Raw genomic sequence first — 20854 nt, forward strand, 5'->3', positions numbered from 1 at the left:
GAGGCAGACCCCCTTATATTTTAGGACAAGGAAAAGCACAAGGATAGGGCAGGGGAAACCGCAAACATCAACCAAAATTCCCATTGTGATTGAGGACTCACCTAAATATTAGTAGAAAATGCCTCCTCCTAAGTCTCCTATCACCTATGTGATAAGGCCTATAACTAGATCCACCTCATCTACAGGAAAAGCAATCCTACAGGATACATTGCAGGACTTATAGGAAACTGAAGCAGTCCTACAGGATACTCTCTTAAACCTACAGGAGACTCAAAAATTGGATAAGGAGGGAATCCTAAAAAAAGAAACTAAAGAAGAGGACCTGAATTTAAAGGAACCTAGCCCCCAACCTAACCTTGATTCCTACTACAAATTTATTGAAGGGGGCAGGGTCATTACACAAAAATTTGTTATTCCACTATTCATTGGGCTTGAGAAGGAGAGAGCTAGAACTCATCGATGGATGTAGATTGCCAAATCCAAGGGGGTGGAAGACATTGGTCACATGGAGGAGAAGCTCAAGGAGATGGGCAGAGAATTAAGTAGCTTGAGAGATAGAGAGGCCATAATGAGAAATTAGTTAGAGATAGAAAATGCATGGTTGAAAAGACAGCTTTAAGAAAGAGAGAACCAATTGGCATGTATGTCCAGTGTCTCTTTGGAAGAAATCCAGTGTAGGATTCCAGCTAAATCCTATTCTCTATACCTCAGCGAAAAATTGCTGCAGTTCCAGGTCAAGACCCTAGCACAGAGAGGCACTATTCCATTTTAGGATTATAGACAGTTCATTGATATTTGTCATAAAAGTACATTGGAAGATAGAGCCAAGATGTCTGAGTTTTATTTGCATAACATGCCCTTAAAATACATGAATGTATGGGACCCTAATGCCAAGCTAGGAGATTTACATTTGATGGCTTTGGCATCATGCATGAACCATGACGAAGTAAGGGTTGCAGAAATGAAGAAGATATTGGCAAAATAACAAACAAAGCTCCTTATGATTAGAGCTGAGTAGTCCAATACAATGGCCCTCATCAGCACACATAATTTAATTGCAAATGATCCTCAACTTTCACCCGAGTATCTTGTTGCCCAAGAGAAAGCAATTTCACATTTTCAGGACATGTTCAGGTTGTTAGGGGATGACAACATACATGCTTTCCTAAGGAGATGGAAAACATTTCCATACAGTTTAAAGGTAAGGGAGTACCACTCTCCTCAAAGAATGAGAGAAGCACTGAATATGACACCCATGTACAAGAAATCTATGCAAAGGCTCAAAGTTAATTGGATTGGATTGAAAATCAGTCCACCACTACTCTTAGGAATGATAGAAGAAAGGAAGGAAGAAGAAGAAAAGAGGCAGTGGGATAAGATAGAAAAGAAAGCAGGTATCTATGAACAAGAAGAGGAAACCACAACAGAGGCATGGGATGTCAGGGAGGCCACTACAGCTATGAAGGATATGGATATTTATTGAGTTGCTCAGAGGATGAGCAACACTTTCAATAGGGGGGTGATGATGAGCCTCATCATTGGGTAATTATATGGGCCTTATTTCACCTCATAGCTTAGTCAAACCAACTTTTCTCACAACTTATTACCATGTTTTGATTATATTTTGTTTAATGAGATGAATTAGAGTGGGATATTATGCCTAGTGGGATAATATGCATTGAATGGAGGTTTGGAAGAGAAAATCAAGGAATTTTGGCAAAGACTAAGGTTTGAAAGTTGAATGGGACAAGGGAGAGAGATTGTAGGAAGTAAATCCTCCTCATTTACTCCTTCCCCTTTCAAATATTCCTCCATTAATCCCACCAACTCGGAGTGCAAGCAGCCAAGTCATGAAGATTAGAAGGCAGCCGAGCAAGTGATAGACAAAGAGTTAGTTCATCTCGAGTTTGGGAGCTGAGCCTCCCTATTTTTAAGAAAGTCGTTGGAGACTTCAGTTGTATAAGTAGAGAGGCCTAGATCCTCATTAGTATTCAAATTTTTGTTGTAAAACTCTAGCTATTTTCGAGCTCCAGACTTGTGGAATTCTTTTTGATGTAATTTCTTGTTTTGGTAATAAGAATGAGTTTGTTCTTGATTTAGTACTAAGTCAACTCAGTGGGCTGAATCTCTTGGGTTAGGGCCCAACCCTAGTAGAAAAGGCTCCTCTTCTTGTATCTTTATGCTTAGCTTTGTTTCACATATTCATGGTTAAACTGTTTTTAGGAATATTTCATTACAAGTAGTGTAGATTTGATTAATTGTTTATTAGTTTTCTTCCATTTGTGCCTTACTTCAGTAGTAGGTTAGAAGGGATAAAAGAGGCTCCACAAAGCTATCAGAAGGTGTCTTGGCCTCACTTCTTCCCTTTGGGATCATGATTTGAGGAAAATACCCTTATGCAGCCCAACAAAGACAGATTTCCATTTCGCTCATGATATTTAGAGGTTGTTGTACTTAAACTAGCATTTGATAAGTGCTACAAAGTAGGATTTCATTGCCATTTCTTGTATATTCATTCTTATAGCAGATCTCATCCATGATTCCATGTTATTCAGCAATTTCTTCGTGCATAAGGTAGAAACTTAGTATATTAAATTCTGCTTTTCTAATTCATGAGAATTCTTCTTGTTTACATGAATTTTTGGAAATTACAAATGTTTGATGTAGAGCAAGTACTTCAGAAGTAGACATAAATCTCATAGCTAGCAACCATCTTCCAACTCCATCCACCCATAGGCATTCCTTGGTTTCATCAAAACCTCCACCAATTTCATCATTTTACATAGAAATTTCCTCAAACATTTTGAGCAAATCCAATCATCTCGTAAACTTATTTTTGGGTTATGAGTGATCCTAGGCCTCTTCTCACTCCATTCCACCCATCAACCACCTTCCCTAAGCTTTCCATCACCTCCAACACCCATCGTTTTTCTCATGGATGCATCATGTAGAAATACAAGGAATCCTGTATGTTTCTAGTACATCCTGTAGGTTTTCCTGTAGTGGCCTGTTTTGAGGCTGCATTGAGGGAAAACCTCTACGAAGCCTTCCAAGGTCACCCAAGGGTACCCCAAACCTTCCAACCATCTCCTGAACCTTCCATCCATCCATCAACATCCCTAAACCACCTGCCACATCACCAAAAGAGATTAGTTTGCACACTTGATTTTTCATGAAAAGCATCAAAAGAAAAAAAATTATTACAGTCCTTTACATGCATAAAATTTGTGTTTGATGTTTTTAGCTTCCATGCTTAGGATAGTACCATTTTGTTCATGTTAATTTAGCATCATTGCAAAGCATAGATCTTAGTAGTTAATTAGGAAACGGTGTGCCTTAGCGTTAAATTTTGGTCCCTTTCATTATTGCAGTAGATCAGTTCTCTCTTAGAGCAGATTTTTATTTCTTTCATCAAGGAGCCAAGCTTCTTCTAAACCCATAGAAGTCTGGCTTGAAAACCCTAGCGGTCTTTCACCAGCTGAATAGTGACAAAAGGTAGAACCATCACTTTTACTTGTGTATACAGCACTGTCAACTCCAAGTTTGTACAAACCCCAGGTTGATAAAGTAAAGCTGGTAGCCCAAGAGTTGCAACATTCTTGCTGCAATATTGGTGCTCATCCATACTCATCCATGTATACAACTCAAATCCCACCTAAGTCTTTGTTTGGAAAATTCCTTGAGCTTTCCCTAAAGAAATAGCTCTTAGAAACCTAAAATGAGGATCATCACTCTTATAAGGCTTTGAAAAATGATGGTCGCCTGTGGCATTATTCTTGACCAGTGATGGCATCGCTCTATTCCCTTGCATACCCGCAATGATCCCAAAAAGGTAATTTCCTAAAGAGGATGAGAATATTCGTGATATAGAAGCTTCCAGAGTGGCGACCTAGAGGTTGTTTCACATAGATGAAGTCGAATCCTCTCATCCTTGTCTCTTTTTCTTATCCCTATGAGCTACCTCCTTGAGATGAGGGCCTAATCCTATCTTTGGAGAAGTCCTAACTCCCTCTCCCAGCCTGTAAAGCATCTTCTCCCATTCCCAAATGGTTGGTATATGTCTATTTGCACCCTGATGATAAGCTTGTGCCTAGAGGCTATTCATTAGACTTGGAGAAGGAGTTCTTGGAGATTTCTTGGCTTGGACTTCAATTTCCACTCAAGGGGAGCCTTTCAACGTCAAGGCTTTAGTTATAAGCTTCCCTTTATTTCTTAATAATATACCACTGTTGGTTCATCTTCCCAAAATATATATGTTTATGTATTATTTAGCTTGACATTCCTTGATCATTTAAGTAGGTTGTTATTGTATTTTCTATTACTTTGGCATGCTTTGTTGTCTATTGATCACTTGTGTAGGTACATAAACACTAAGAGAAGCAAGAACAAGTCTGTGACACAAGTGGTTCGAGACCCTCAACAAAGGAAATTGAAATAGCATTAGAACAAGACAGGTCATCTCTTTCATTTGTATTTTCAATTATAACCTAGGAATATATCTAGTTGATTGTCACTTTAGTTGCTAGACCCACTCATTGGGCTATCCACAGAGAGGATTAACCTTTTCAACATGAAGACTACCTTCAAAGCTAAGGAGGGCATTTTCGAATGGTTGGTTATGCCTTTCGGGTTGACGAATGCTCCTGCAACCTTCATGAGGCTGATGGATGACATCATGCAGTCATTCACCAACTAATTTGTAGTGGTATACTTGGATGACATCCTGATCTTTAGCTAGAGTTGGGAAGACCACCTCCACCACATCCGACAGGTTCTCCAAACATTGCAGAAACACAAGCTATGTGCCAATTTGTAGAAATGCACTTTTGGCATGACCCAGGTTCAATATCTGGATACATTATTGATGAGCGGCAGGTGCATGTGGATCCAGCAAAGATCCAAGTCATTCAGGATTGGCCAGCCCTAACCACTCTAACAGAGCTCCATAGCATTCTGGGTCTTGCCAATTTCTACTGCAGGTTCATGTTGGGGTTATCTCATATCACTTGGCCCTTGAGTCAAGTAACCAAAGGAGCGAAAGAAAAATTCTTTTGGTCTGAATCTCAACAGAAGGAATTCATAGGGTTGAAACATCACCTCACCTATGCACCAGTGCTCACATTACGAGACTCGCAACAACCATTTGAGATTGAGACAAATGCCTCTGACTATGCTATTGGGATAGTCCTTGCTCAACAAGGGAATCCAGTGGCATATCATAATGAGACAGTTTCAGACACAGTCCAGACGTATTCCACTTATGAAAAAGATATGTATTCCATTGTTCAGGCCTATCAATAATGGAAGAATTACATTTTGGGAAAGGAAATAGTCATCTACACAGACCACCGACCCCTGCAATTCATACATACACAAGGAAAGTTACATAGTGATCACCATCAGAAGTGATCCACATTCCTAAAACAGTTCCATTTGAATTAAAATTACAAGAAGGGTAGCACAAATAATGTTGTAGGCTAGCTCAACCGACCGATCATGGCGTTAACCACGGTGCTCAACTCTTGTGGGCACGAGACTTCTCACTGGCCACTTATCTACAAAAGCAACCCAGAATTCAGCCACACATACCATATGCTCTTGGAGGGTCTGCAAGTTCCAAATTTTTACCTCTAGGATGCTCTATTATTCCATCTGGGACACCTTTGTGTTCCTTCAAGAAAGCGTGAGAAGATGATTTGGGAAGCGGATTATAGTTGGGCCGATGGAAATTTTGGGGTTGAGAAAATGGTGGAAGTACTGAAGATTTGACCAGGTAGTGACCCCGGGCATCACTCCTCCAAAAAATTGCACAGAAGTTGCCAAGAATGCCCTCTTTTGCTAGCTGAATAAACTGTGTAGACATGCTGGACAAACACCCGCTTCCTGTCATTGCACTACCCTAAGAAAATGTACAATTTTTCCAGCCAATGGATGTTAGCCTACCTACTGCTCCTCTTGAAAGCTATGTAGTTTTCATGAGAAGTCTCCTAGCTACCCATCATCCCGCTCAACTCAAAAATTGCATAGGGATGTCTAGTAGGCCAACCTTCCAACTCTTTGCAGTTTTTTCCAATAGCCTCATGAAGCCTGCTGCCAGATCCCTAGAGAAATTGTGTAATCTTAGCAGCACCCTCCTGCAGCCTACTGCCAGTTCCCCAGAGAAATTATGAAATTTTTGTTGACAGTCTCCCTCTACTGCTTGCACTGTCTCCCTGAAAAAGTTGCGCAAATTTTCCCTCATGCTAAGAAATATCCCGCAGATAGTCACTGCTGATCCAAGATGCCTATCTCAACCCCCGAGTGAATTTCATGCAATTTTCATGAACAGTCGCTGGAGCCCACATCCCGACTTGAAATATGCTTTATGCAGTTTGAGAGCCTTGTCCTCTCTCTAAGTCACCTGCATCCAAAAGAAAAGAACAATGCATCATGGTCGACTAGGAGATTTTTGGATTTGATGTCGTCTTGTCATGAGTGATTGTAGATATAGTTACATGGATTAGACATGGCACGATGACGAACATGATGAAAAAGGAGTGCATGCGAGGAGATCCATTGATGAATGGAATAACACATGGAGAATGCCAAAGTACAAGCGTTGGAGAGACATGCATGTGTGACATAAAGTGAACACTAAGACCATCAAAGACTCCACACACCTTTCCATGCGGAGGCAAAGCTATGATACACCAAGAGCACATCCATCACTTAGCAGGATTTTAGCTTGACATGGACACCACCAACAACATGATCATACCAGCTCTGTTGTGTCAAGTCGTGTCATGAGTCATCTTAGCCCATTACTACTGTGGGCCATACTTTTGTAATCAATGTAATGTAGCGTGGAAGTCAAAGAGACCCACATGTAAATCTAAAGAGTCATGTAAAGTTGAAGAGTCATGTAAGTCAATCATTCATGAGGGAAGTTGAACATTCATAAGGGCTAGTTTTACCCTTATCTATAAATACCCCTCATTTGTACATAAAAAATACTTTTCACCTTGGCTCCTCCTACATAGGCTTGAGAGTCTATAGTCTTTTCTTTGAGGAGTGAGCAGTGGCTCCAACACCTCGCTATTATGGTTAGTGATGTATGGTGAACCGATGTGTCTTGGAACTTTCGCTTAGTTAAAAAGCCTGATAATAGGCCAACACATCTTCACACATGTATTTTATTTGTTTATAAGACTACTCTTTGGACACTTCTAATGCCTGTTGCTTTAACTTGTGTTAAAACGATTGAACTATTTCGGTTCTTCTAATATATATGCTTACAAAAATGTGTTGTATAAGTTGTTAACAATGTCTCGCCATGTGGGCTATCCTACCAAACATTCGACATAACCATTCAGATAAACTTGTTATAATGACTGTCGCAGTCATGTAGACTACTCCGTTGGGTGTTGTATGTGCTATATGTTCATTGTGTGTTTGTGAGTTCTAGATCCATGTGGACTATTCCACTGGAAGCTATGCATGTCCTATTGTGTCATGTGTCTCTGGCAGAGTTGGAACTATTCCCTTTCAACTTGAGACTCACTTCCACCCTCTCCCTCTATGGTGAAAGAAACTTGACACAAGTAATAGTAAGAACTCCTTAGGCACGTGAACCTCAATGTTCGAAGACAAAGCATACCACTCTCATGTGCTGACAAGAAAGAGCTAAGGAAAACCTTTAAGATAATGGCAACCGAGCCATCATATTAGATGGGACTCCTACACCAAACTGTGTGGTCTAGTTTGGAATTCATACCATGGAGATCCCTTGAGTGTTGGCGGGTCCAACACCATCAACAAATTGTCAGAAGGTAATCTTGTATGACACAATCTCTATAAGTGGGATCAAGGTGGACCTAGACAAGGTCAGAACCATCACACAAATTCACCAGCTAGTGAACAGAAACACGATGCAGTCTTTTTTGGGGAAGATCAGCTTCCTCCGAAAGTTCATCTAATTATGCTCAAATTTTTAAAAAAATATAGGAGATGATTACGAAAGATGTAGTCTATAAATGGGATAAGAGGGAAAATGACGCGTTCACAAGTATCAAGCAAGCTATAGTAGAAGCACCCACATTATAAAACCCAAACTTTAGTAATGACTTGCTCTACACTTTTGCTTCTGACACCTCTCTTGCTGTTGTGCTCACTCAGAAGGATGAGTTGAACAATGAATGGGCTATCTACTTCATGAGTAAAAGCCCGCAAGGATGATAGCTCAATTACCCTGTCATGGAAAAAACATCTTATGAGGTGTACAAGGTGGTAAAGCACTTCTGACCCTATCTGTTGAAAAATCATTGTATTATCTTTGTCCCACACCCAATAGTAAAATCATTGCTTGTTCAACAAGAGATGGGTGAAATAAGGGCAAACTAGATGACCAAATTACATGAATATGATCTTGACATCAAGCCAGTTCACACCATCAAGCGTCACATCCTTTACAAATTGGCAATAGAAGAAGTCAGCACAAAAGAGGAAGAAGAATAACTTGTAGGATGGGAGAAAGAGATCAAGATGTATAACATTGAGAAATTCCCCCCACATCAGACATGAAATCTTGGTACGTGGATGTGCGCCAATACCTTGAGAATGGAACCATGCCTTCTCACTTCTCTATGCAACAGAAGAGGGCACTCCGACTCAAAGCACTATAATATCAATTGGTGCATGGGGTGCTATTAAGGAAGCACCACAATGGATTATTTTTCAAGTGTTTGGAGGCACATGATTCAAAAAAAGTGTTACTTTATCTCCACGATGGACTAGCTAGGGGACACTTCAAAGGCAACACTACAACGGATAAGGTTATGTAGGTCAAATTTTACTGGCCTACATTAATCAAATATGCTCATGCATATGTCCGCAAGTGTCTGGTCTATCAAAGTTGTGTTGAAAAAAATCATAAGTCAGCAGCCTGTTGCAGTGGAAGAACCTTTTGAATAGTGGGGCTTGGATATCATCGGGGAAATTTCCTTGCAGTCATCAAAACAACACCTCTATATCTTAACTACTACATACTATTTCATGTGGTGGACAGAGGCCGTTCTGCTAAAATAGGTGAATGATTAGGAATTCATCATCTTTCTGCAGCAGAATATCATCTCCAGGTTTGACGTTCTTATATCAATTGTTTTTTACAATGCAACATACTTTTCCTCGCTAAATATTTAAGATTTGGCATTGAAGAATGGTATTATTTTGAAACATTATGCTAATTATTATCCGCAGAGGAATGGTATTGTTGAATCCATGAACAAGAACCTCATCTGTATCATAAAAAGGACCATGTTCTATGAACAACAAAACTGACATTGTAGTTTGGTGAATGGCTTATAGGCTAACCGAGCCATGCCTAAGCCTTCTCTAAACACCCCCCCTTATTTATTGGTGTATGAACATCCTCCCGCCAAACACCTACTTTCCCACTCTCCAATTATCCCAGGAATCCCAAGGAAAGACATGTATTTTGGTTCAATGTATGGTGGATACCTTGCACAAACTACAGGAAGAAAGACTAAATCTATAAGAAAAAATTTCACTTCACCAGATTCATATCAAGAGATGGTGTGATAGAAAGTTTGCAGGGAAGAATAGATTTAGTGTGGGTGACTTAGCATTGAAGTGGGACAAATCTCGTGATCAAAAAGGAAAAACCACTAAGTTTCATTCCCTATGGATTGGTCCCTACATAGTCCACGAAAAGGTTGGCCAACACACATATCATCTTCAATTACTTGACGGGAATATTAACTCTTTCCCTATCAATGGCCAAGAGTTAAAGAAATATTTTATTGAATATTTAGGATTGTCCCCAACACTATGTACATAGTCTTTTGTTGTTTGTTGCTTATGTTTTGGCTTCAGTTTTGTGTTGTTTCATTCTGTGAATAAGTGTTGTGCCTCACTGTGTTGCGACTTCTAATGTGTGTGTGGCTAACGTTCAAAGAATCTTGTGACACTGCAGTGCTTGGCCAACATTATTTTTGTCTTCCTTGTGTTGGTTATATATTTTGGCTAATGAATTTCTGACAAAAAATGTGATATGTCCATAAGGAGAATTTTTCTCCAACCATGACCTCGTGTCTAGTCTAGAAACTTCATGCTTATACTCAGTTTTATGCTTCGGTGTTTTCAAGCCTATCCAACTAGGGGAAATGGAGAAGGGGAAAAATATAAATGAGAAAACATAAATCATAGGTGTTTATATGATTCTCTAAAGGAACAACCTCTCCTTCTCTCAATAATTCTGGATCTCTCTTCCGCCCCAAAATAAATAAGTTCCTATACACAGTTCTATTTAAATAAATAAATAAAGGGGAAAGAAGAGAAAGGATTCCTGGACAGAGAGATGAATCAAGAAACTCTGGTGGGGTACTGTCTAGGCTCATTGGTAGTGGAGAAATGTTTGTGTTCCTACGTGACTCCGCTGGGGTACTGTCGAGACCTATTGGCAGTGGAGCAACACCAAAGATGAAAAACTATACTATAAAAATCTTAAGCTCATGAGCTAAACTACCCTTCCCAACTTGAAACATTGTGATTATGTTGAATCTTATTTTGTGTTCAATTGAGAAGGTATAGAGGGGACCATGTCTTCCCATGGGGTAGGTGGGGTAGGTAATGTAATATGCACGATGAATCAATACTCCCTGAAGTACCAAGATCTTGCATAGAAGAAATTAACCAAGACAGAGAAGTTGAAATTCACTAGTGTGTCACCAAGTGTTATAGTGGCTGCAACACCCTCCAAAATTTTGGCTTGCACTCAAATTTCAGAGCCTTCCTTGGTGTTACCCTTGATTTTTGCAAACACTTAAGCTCATTTCATGAGCTTTCCCCATGTCCTTTGAACCCTTTTTATTGTTGGAGTAATTGTCATCTTTTGGCATGTTTTGAGTGATATGTCATATATGTGAACCTTGTCTGGTGGTTTTGAAGGTTTTTCTTTCTGTATACAAGTTGTCCCAGTCATGTAAATATCTATCGCACTCATACACAAAGTTTTGAGCACTCTTACATAAGTGTCATCATGGTCATCCTAATTTCTATCTCAAGTGTCGCAATTGTCACTTCTTGTCATGAGATAGTCAGATAGAGGGAAATTCTTTCTTGTTGTTTTGGTAGTCTATATCATCATGTCATCGAATTATGCTAAATGTTTGATCACAGTTCAAGTTCATCACAAGTTGTTGGCTTAGTGGGCCTAACGCAGGTTCAAAGGTGATTTATCCAAGCAAATCTCAGTACTACTGGCCCTTTCGGCAACAGTCCGTGGAGTGCAGACTGAGGTCACACCCGAGGTAGTATGGGAGGGTGCTAGAACCAGGTTTTCGCACCCTGGGGATGTCTGATATGTTGGGATTCGTACACAGTCCACCCTTCGTGCTTGCTATGCTACGCGCAGTAGTGGGCACCTTGCGGCTTGTGATGCTTTCTTCGCGCAGTCCTATTCACAGCGCGACCCTTGTTGTTTACCCAAGTCTTTCCTAATTATGCACTGTTAGCTTATTACTTATATTATTTTCATATATAGTTATTCTGAACCATACAAGCATTTACTCAATTGTGCGTAGTAAATAAACATAGTAAGAGTAATACATAACAATAGAATAATGATTCAAGACTAGATGCACAAAATTAGGATAAACTTCTCTTTATTAGCTTTCTGTCTCGATTACAGACTCAACTCCACCCCGCGCACTCAGCTATAAGGGTCCACAGACTCAGCTGCAGACTTTACTAGGCCTCTGTGCACTCAGCTGCAGAGCCTCTTCCTATTAGTACAACCCAAGACACTTAGAATTCTACTCTAAGCTCAAACCATTCCTTCACTACTCACTCTCATTAACTACCTTTACAACTTAGAGCCTCGCTCTATTTATACAAACCCATGGTCCGCAGACCATGGGTAGGCCGACATGACTTTGCATTACATTACATTATTTTATGGCGGACAACCCTATGACTTAACCTCTACTTCGCGCTCTGTGCCTGCAATTCACGGAGTTTTACAGCACCTTTGACCAAAACTTGGGCTTTGAGCCCCAAAACCTATTGTGGGGGGATTCCATGCTCAACAAGCCCCCAACACAATCATCGTGACTCGTCTTGAGTCACTCTGTTGGTGTGGCGATCTTGGCATGGAGCCCTTCCAACCGATCCTGCATTGCGCGAAGGTCCGCAGCGCACTGTTCTGCAGTCTACTAGATCTACTCCACTCTTTCGGCTGAATTCTCAATATTAGGGGCAAATCCCTATCTTAAGGCATGCATCATCTTCATCTATGTGATATTTCCTTCAATGTCTGTAGTGATGAGGAAGGCCCCATCAATCCAAGGTTGGACGCGTGCTTTAAGGACTACCTCTTTCTACCACGTAGCATCCACTTGTTCATTCAACGCCTTTACCTGCTATAGCTTTGCAAGCTGCTGGGTCAGGACACCTATCTATGCCATTCCGTGCACACTGTCATACTACACCTGAAGCTCCCACGCCTCTATTTCTAGGTGGTGTATGTTGGGGTCCTCCTGTAATGAAGTGAGGACCGCGAAGGATTCTTCCAACATAGCGGTGCAGTTTTGTACTGCCTATTTGATTTCCTCCAACCCTTTTTGAATAGTTCCAATGCATTGTTCCGTAACTTCCAGGGGCGTAGCGGGATGTGCCTTTAATCTCAGCTCGACAATCTGATGGTTGAGGTCTAGCTATACCCTCATTGCTTCCTCCTTTTCCTTGTGGAATTTATCTGATATTCACCCTATGAGTGACATAAGTTAAAGATTTATTAAACAAAGGTATTATAGACTCATGTGCTGGTGTGTGTTCTATGCTATTGAAGCAATGGATCGATCAAATTCCCAATACACAGACAATAAAATGGAAAGAAAACAGAAAAGCATAGTAAGCAACACAAAGACACAAGCAATTTTAATAAGGAGTTCACCCTATTCTCCAGGGCTACATCTTCGGTCCAGCTTTCAGTGGTGGCCTTGTTTTATTATGTATTTAAGCATAGAAATTACAATACAGGGACTCAATGTGAGTTCTCCTGAAGCAAATTTTTCTTGGCAGGGTGGTTCTTGGATTCCCCAAACCATTGGAGTGCACAGACTCTTCTTCTTCCTACCATCTCTGTGACCTTCTAGTCTACAATGGAAAGAGCCAAATGTGATGCTCAGTCCAGATAGATTCCTCTATGGGATGGCTTGAATCTTCAAGCTCTCTGGTGCTTGATGCTACCTTTGGTCAGCTCGGCCCTCTGTCTCCTTCTGCTCTACTTTACTATTCTGTGTGTTTAGTCCTCCACTCAGGGTTCACTGTTCCACTTCTTCTTTTCTCAACTTCTGTCTTTCTGTGTCTAACTTGACCGATTCGACTGTCTCTGTTCATGGCTTTAGCCATTCGTCCCCTATGCCTGTTTGGTTCCTCTTCCACCTGTCGATTCACCTTCTGCAGCTGCGCTTGGAGTTGCCTATGTTTGGCATCATCATGAATGCTCAGGGAGTGGCCACTTGTCCTCCTCAAAACGGCGCCAACATGCTTTGTCGGTTCATTTCTTCAGTTACATCATGGATGCCTTCTTCCTCCAATGTGGCGATCAAACGAATTCCAAATCCCTTTAAAACACGACTTAATTCCCTGTTGATTTTGCTTCCTTCATTGGGCGCGATCTTAGCCATTTGATCTGGGCCCTCCAGATTCGACGCCATATGCACGTTTCGCACGGTTGACTTTCTCGACCGATAGTATGCGATAAATGGCGGTTTTCTCTCACCTCCACCTTCCACACATTGATTGTTGTATGGAATCACTTCGCTTTCACCCAAAACCTCTTACTACTTAAGGGTGCCCCGATCAAAACCATCGGTTTCTAGAGCACGGGTCCTGCTGTTGTGTTTTGGCACTTTTTTCCCTTCTCCGCCCATGGTCCTCCAGTTCCCCCACGCGACTGAGTGCTCAGGCTTTTCCTTTATGGCCCTATTCGCCTAGTGATGCATGATTAGCACTGAGTGCTAATCATGCATCAAAAATCACTTTTTTTCCCATTTTGGATTATTTTCAATTCACCTCCCCCTACTATATGACCCAAGTAGTTTAGAGATGTTTTGCCAAATTCATATTTTGAGAGTTTAACATAAAGTTTTTCTCCTTTCAAAACATCTAATGTCTTCTTAACATGCTTTAAATGTTCTTCCCACATTTTACTAAAAATCAGAATGTCATCCAGATACACAATAACAAAATCATCAAGAAAAGGTCTGAATACATCATTCATTAATCTCATGAAAGTAGCAGGAACATTAGTTAAGCCAAAACACATAACCAGCCATTCATACAATCCCTACTTTGTTTTGAAAGTAGTCTTCCATGCATCTTGCTCTGCAACTCTAACTTGATGGTATCCACTGTGCAAATCCAGCTTGGTGAAATAAACAACTTCTTTCAATTGATCTAGAAGATCATCTATGCGAGGAAGGGGATAACGATTCTTGATTGTTATCTTATTCAGTGCTTGGTAATCAATACACATTCTCCATGGGCCATCTTTCTTTCTCACCAAAACGATGGTGACCCACATGGTGATGTGCTAGGCCTGATGAAGCCCTTCTCGAGCAACTCCTGCACCTACTTCTTGATTTCAACATTCTCTAAAGTAGACAGCCTTTTATACCTATGGCTGCCATAGTTGTTTCATCTCCTGAGTCTGACCCCAAATCTCTCTAAATAGCTGCAGCTGTCTTCTTCTTCTTGCCGTCAGACTTCTTAGGTCTAAGCTCTGGATGCAAAATCCAACAATGCTCATCATCATGCCCCTCCTTTTTACAATGAGTGCATGAAGCTTTGGCTTTCTGTGCAGTGTTAGCCTTCCTTGATTTCCACTTCCGTTTTCTTTTCTCCTTGCTCTTGCTTACAGTGGGTTGAGATGGTTCCCCAACTTCTGGATTGCCATTCTTTCCTCTAGCCTCTAGGAGTAGCTTGTATAGATACCTCATCTATACTAGTGGGATTAAACATGAGGATGGTATGCCTCATGTAGCTGTGTAGACCACCAATGTACTTCAAAAGAGTCTTTGGTGAGTCTAATGAGATACCCAACATCAATGCTCTCTTTCTAAACTCTTCAGTATACCCTTGCACACTTTGCCCTTCCAACTGTTGAAGAGTTTACCAACTCATCATGGCTTGTTGTATGTAGGCCAATGGATAGAACTGCTTTTTGATTGCAACAACAAACTCACTCCAGACAGAGATGGTCTTGCCATTTCCTTTCATATCAGCTTGGGTTCTGCCTTCCCACCAAACCAAGGTAGTGCCTCCTAAGCGTAGGCTTGCAAGATGAATCTTACTCTTGTCTGAGTTTATGTTCTGTACCCTACAATACACATCAATTTGTCTAATCCAATTATCCAATTTTTCAGCATTTAGCTCTCCATCATATATAGGAAAATCAAATTTAACATCTAGCTTAATCAAAGATGCTTTATTATTATGCACACAACTATTAGGAGGTGTGAGAAAGCTTTCCTCTTTCTCCTTTCCTTTGGAGTGGTCATGTAAGTGAGACTCATCTTCTTCTCTATCTTGTTTAGAGCCTGATGAATCCTCCACCTTATGATTTCTAAATTCTCTGTAAATTTCTTCTACCATAGACTTTATAGTTAGGAAACTTTCTATGAATTGAGGGTCTGGCCCTACATAACCTTCCTTTGAAATTGTCTTCTGAGGATAGACTCTCCTAATTACAGGATTAGTTTCCACCAACTCTCCTTCTCCTAATTTGAGCTTTGATCTTGTGAGAATTCATAGCTAAACCAACACAAACTTGTCTAACATTACAACCTAGAGCTCTGATACCACTTGATCTGATATTCACCCTATGAGTGACATAAGTTAAAGATTTATTAAACAAAGGTATTACAGACTCATGTGCTAGTGTGTGTTCTGTGCTATTGAAGCAATGGATCGATCAGATTACCAATACACAGACAATAAAATGGAAAGACAGCAGAGAAACACAGTAAGCAACACAAAGACATAAGCAATTTTAATAAGGAGTTCACCCTATTCTCCACGGCTACATATCTGGTCTAGCTTTCAGTGGTGGCCTTGTTTTATTGTCTCTTTAAGCACAGAAATTACAATACAGGGACTCATTGTGAGTTCTCCTGAAGCAGATTTTGCTTGGCAGGGTGGTTCTTGGATTTCCCAAACCATTGGAGTGCACAGACTCTTCTTCTTCCTACAAGCTCTATGACCTTCTGGTCTACAGTGGAAAGAGCCAAATGTGATGCTCAGTCTCGACAGATTCTTCTATGGGATGGCTTGATTCTTCAAGCTCTCTAGTGCTTGATGCTGCCTTTGGTTAGCTCAGCCCCCTGTCTCCTTCTGCTCTGCTTTACTGTTCTCTGTGTTCAGTCCTCCACTCAGGGTTCACTGTTCCACTTATTCGTCTCTCGACTTCTGTCTTTCTGTGTCTAACTTGACCAATTTGACTATATATATTCATGGATTTAGCCATTCATCCCCTATGCCTATTTGGTTCCTCTTCTGTCTGTCGATTCACCTTTTGTAGCTGCACTTGGATTTCCCTGTGTTTGGTGTCATCATGAATGCTTAGGGAGTGGCCACTTGTCCTCCTCAAAACGGCGCCAGCATGCTTCGTCAATTCATTTCTTTAGTTACATCATGGATGCGTTCTTCCTCCACCGTGGTGGTCAAACGGATTCCAAATCCCTTTAAAATGTGGCTTAATTCCCTATTGATTCCACTTCCTCCACCAGGCATGATCTCAGTCATCTGATCTGGGCCCTCTAGATTCGACGCCATACGCATGTTTCGCATTATTGACTTGCTCAACTTATAGTGCACGATCAACGGCCGTTTTCTCTCACCTCCACCTACCACACATCGATCGTTGTATGGAATCGCTCTGCTTTCACCCAAACCTCTTACTGTTTAAGGGAACCCCGATCAAAACTGTCAGTTTCCAAAGCACGGGTCCTGCCGTTGTGTTTTGGTGCTTTTTTCCATTTTTTGCCCATAGTCCTCTGGTTCCCCCACGCAAACGAGTGCTCAAGCTTTTCCTTCGCAGCCCTTTTCAACTCTAAGCACTAATCACGCATCAAAAATCACCTTTTTTCCCCATTCCAGGGCTCCCAGGGGCTACGTTGGCCTCCTGCGCAGTCTCCATGGGCCTCAGTCAGCACGCTCTGACCGAGGTCCTCATTGTTCCACATTGGCTACCATTGCCACTGGTTCAGGGTGTTTTTTATCACTGTTTTGGATTTCTTTAAAGATTTGTTCAACCTGATACAACCATGGTTCTTTCACAGTCTTTAATGGATCTGATTCAGATCAAGTATCCACTAGCTAATTTGTGGATTCGCACTCCAACTGGTAGGTCTATTGTGATTTCCAAATCTGGGATGCGATGACATGCTTCATCTACAATTTTCTCAAACTTCTGATTCTGTGCAAGAACTTCATTGCGTTATAGACTAAGTTGCTCAATGTTGATTCTTTATTCACTGAGTATCTATATTGTGCGTCCTTCCCTAGTGTGGAGTTCTGCTGTCGCTCCGTCCTGCAACTAATATAATGTATCCTGCAAAAGGGCAACCAAGTTTAGTCCAAGTCCCTTGATCCTACCCACTGCGGCTCTATCCTCCTCTCTTTCTGTTGTTAGTGCTCCTTCCAGCAGCACTATGGTGTTGGCCATTTTTTCGTGCAGCAGCTGCTCCACTGCTGATGTACCTGCGAAACCATAGGTGGCTACTGTTCCTTCCTGTGGGGCCCACACCTGAAGTTCCTGTAGCTATGTCCTTAGGGCCCCCAACACATTCTTTTGCTACGTCATAGCTTCCTGGAGCACTTCCTAGGTGACCTCGCGAACTTTGTCGCCAATGTCATAGAGGTCACCCTCTGTCAATGTAATTAGTTCACTGTCCAGTTTGGAAGCCTTGGTCTTCTTTCGTGGGCCTTCTCTTTCCATACCGCACTACTGTTTCAGTTGTGTAGATGTTGTGTTTGGGTCTACACCTTCTGCTATGTCCTCTGCTCCTTGTTTTGTGGTCATGTTCGGGCCTCCTTCCTCCTATGTCGTGGTGGCCCCTGTTGCCTGTGCTGCTACTACTTTTTCGGTGGCCTTAGCCTGTTCTACGGCTACCTTCGCTCCCTCGCGGGCAGTGCTTACCTCCACGGCCAACTATTTGTTGTGCTTCTGTTGGGACAACTGGTTGATTCACAGCTTGGTGGCATCCTTCTGCTTTTATGCCACTGTTCTATCGTGCTCCGCTAGATCTGGGACACACTACTTAGGAGGCCATGAATCGAGCACGAAGAAGATGGCAACATCAATTGCGATGAAAGGAAGGTTGGTCCACTTCTGAGCCAGATCCTCACACGCCTTGATATACACATTGTGCATATCTGCCTTGAAGTCTGCAAAGCTCTGTAGACTATTGTACAATATGGGGGATAGGCATGGCCTTCTATTAATACACATCTAGACACTCGCCTCCATGAGCACCCAAAAGATCTTAGTCTCACGGATCCACGTGGTGTCCTTCATAGCCCAAAGCGATGCATATTTTGCAGCCTCTAGCAAGTCTTGTTCAATATGAGGGAACTGACTGTCCTCAGGTAGTTCCCCTGTCACCAGTAAGATAGACAAGAGAAACCACATGTAGTGGAAGTTCTTGCCCTGCTCTTGAGCTTCCTTGCAATTGGTTAGGAATTCTTCACAGAGGAATTCGGCTGAGTTGAATTGGACCCCCTCCGCGCATTGTTCTGCCAGTGCAATGACTGGCGCTGGTACCTCATCTACGTGGCATTTTCTCATCACCTTCCCAGCCAGTAGTTGGGTGGCTATGCACACCCCTTTGTCTTTAATGCTACTGATTACATAGCCTCTCTTCTTCTTTTCCAATTTGTACTTCTTCTTCATGCCCTCTGTGACCACCAAATCTCTGCTTTTGCCAACTATCTCTACCGGGTCCTTTCCCTTATAGGGAAGTCGAGAAATCCTGTGGATAGGCTCCGTCATGATGGGAATAGGCTCCTCCAGCCATAAGTATCCATCGTGCACCAGGAAAAGCAGCTGCCTAATGACAAAGATCGTTATAGGTGCATGGTGAAAATGCGGAATCCATAGTAGGTGGAGTAGCCCGGCCTTCTCCACACCGTGCAACCATTTCTATGGCTCTAGTGCTGTAATTGACCCCTCCTTACTCTATTTCATGAGGTTCTTAGTCTGTAAATGTGGGAACTTTTTGCTATCTGCGAGGTCCCAGTCTTCAAATTTCATTGTGGGCACGTGGCCCAAAGCCGAGCCCTCAAACAGAATTCCATCTGGGAGGAGCAGGCTTTGGAGTGTGCTCTTAGTGGCATCCAAATCCTTGGGTACCTTAGCTTTCCCTTTCCATGGAGGAACATACTCACGTAGTTTTGCTGCAGTACGCACCGACTGGATGTCTTCTTCCATTTCTTCATCCACCTCTATCTCATCTACGAGAGCTTGGAGGTCCTCCTCCTCATCATCTGTTTCAAGGTTGACAACCTTTCCCTTTTCTTCCATGGAAAGTTTACCAAACCGCAGGTTTCGTGGGGACATGCAGACTGGTCCCAGTGCCTGTTTATCCTTCTTGGGCCTCGGCATCCGAGGTGATTTCAAAATTTTTGATGCATCCCCTACCTGCACCGTAGTGCTATGCACGTCTTCTACGGTGGTACTCTCTACAAAACCCACACCTCTCCTGGTAGTTGTCATCTTGTTTGAACTATTTGTGGTTGTTCGTGAACTTGGGGGCTTAAATACCGCTTGGTGCTCAACACTATGTGCTCTTCGTAATAGCTCAAATCTCAAACGAACAAGTGTTGTCTTGTCGCTAGCCTTGGGATTTTTGTAGCGTCTTTTGAATTCGAATTTGACCGTTCCCCCCACTTCTGAGTCATTAATGCATTCTTGGCAGTAGATCATCCCAAATCTAGCTCTCAATTCGTGTCTTAAATTCTTGTCACCCGCTCCGTTTTGCCTTAAATTGGACATCTCGTCATGAAAATTGACGTCAACGATTACTTCCCAGTTGACCCACATAGCAGTGCAGCCCCCTGTGCGCAGGCGTGAACCTTGTACGATGCTGATTCTCTGCGCACCTCCTTTATCGCGCAGCTCCCAGATAAACTCTTTTAGCATCCCACACTCTCTTCCAACTGTCAAGAGTGCTGAGACTCTGCTCCCTACGGCTAGTCAGGTGGTCACACCACCTGTGCAAGACTTCAACTCACCTTCCAGCATAGCCTGTGGACACTCCTCACTTGCCCTTGCGACAACTGGCGCTGCATGTTCTACCTTATGTGGTGCGCTCCCCTTGTTACTACATTTGGTAAGGTGCGGTCTCAGCCATGGTAGCAGAGTCATAAATTCTCGGAGACAATATTCTAATGCAATGGTATGACCATCCGTATCTTGCCTTGTCATCCTTGGTTTATCGACGAGACATGCTTGCATGACTTCATTTTCTAGTCTTTTGATCTCAGCATCCTTCAACATGATTTTTTTCCTTAATCATACATGATCTTCTTTGAGTTCACGAAGTCTAAGGTTCCCTCATTCAATGGCTTCCTGAATCCTTATACGGTTTTCCTCGCGTAGCTGTGTGATTAATTCATCCTGGTCTTCGCATGCTGCCATAACTACGGGAGTTATTACATGTGGATTCCTTTTGGTACTCCCTTCATAAATTTTGGTTTCTACTCTATTTCACACCTTTGGAATCATCTCCGTGCTCTGGTTTTTGGACATGGTCCTATAAGCCCATCGAATCGCTGGCACGCACAGGTCCCAATC

This window comes from Pinus tabuliformis, chromosome 6, assembly GCF_031772625.1.
Source record: "Pinus tabuliformis cultivar Carrire ecotype Pingquan chromosome 6, CPIR1, whole genome shotgun sequence".
Lineage (NCBI taxonomy): Eukaryota > Viridiplantae > Streptophyta > Pinopsida > Pinales > Pinaceae > Pinus > Pinus tabuliformis.